Raw genomic sequence first — 760 nt, 5'->3', positions numbered from 1 at the left:
GCGTGGGGGGGCTCTGATGGGGACACGAGTGTGGGGGGGCTCTGATGGGGGATACAAGTGGGGGGGGCTCTGATGGGGGATACAAGTGTGGGGGGGGGGCTCTGATGGGGGATACAAGTGTGGAGGGGGCTCTGATGGGGGATACAAGTGTGGGGGGGCTCTGATGGGGGACACAAGTGTGGGGGGGCTCTGATGGGGGAAACAAGTGTGGGGGGCTTTGATGGGGACACAAGTGTGGGGGGGGCTCTGATGGGGACACAAGTGTGGGGGGGCTCTGATGGGGACACAAGTATGGGGGGGGGGCTCTGATGGGGACACAAGTATGGGGGGGTCTGATGGGGACACAAGTGTGGGGGGGCTCTGATGGGGGACACAAGCGTGGGGGGGGCTCTGATGGGGGACACAAGCGTGGGGGGGGCTCTGATGGGGGACACAAGCGTGGAGGGGGCTCTGATGGGGGACACAAGCGTGGAGGGGGCTCTGATGGGGGACACAAGCGTGGGGGGGGCTTTGATGGGGACACAAGTGTGTGGGGGGGCTCTGATGGGGACACAAGCGTGGGGGGGGCTCTGATGGGGGACACAAATGTGGGGGGGGCTCTGATGGGGGACACAAGTGTGGGGGGGGCTCTGATGGGGGATACAAGTGTGGAAGGGGCTCTGATGGGGACACAAGTGTGGAGGGGGCTTTGATGGGGACACAAGTGTGGGGGGGGCTCTGATGGGGACACAAGTGTGGGGGGGGGCTCTGATGGGGACAC

This window comes from Lithobates pipiens, unplaced genomic scaffold, assembly GCF_037356315.1.
Source record: "Lithobates pipiens isolate NorthernLeopardFrog02 unplaced genomic scaffold, aLitPip1_a1.2 Scaffold_376, whole genome shotgun sequence".
NCBI classification, from domain to species: domain Eukaryota; kingdom Metazoa; phylum Chordata; class Amphibia; order Anura; family Ranidae; genus Lithobates; species Lithobates pipiens.
The sequence above is the reverse complement of the archived record's forward strand: the minus strand, read 5'-3'. Positions refer to the sequence as shown.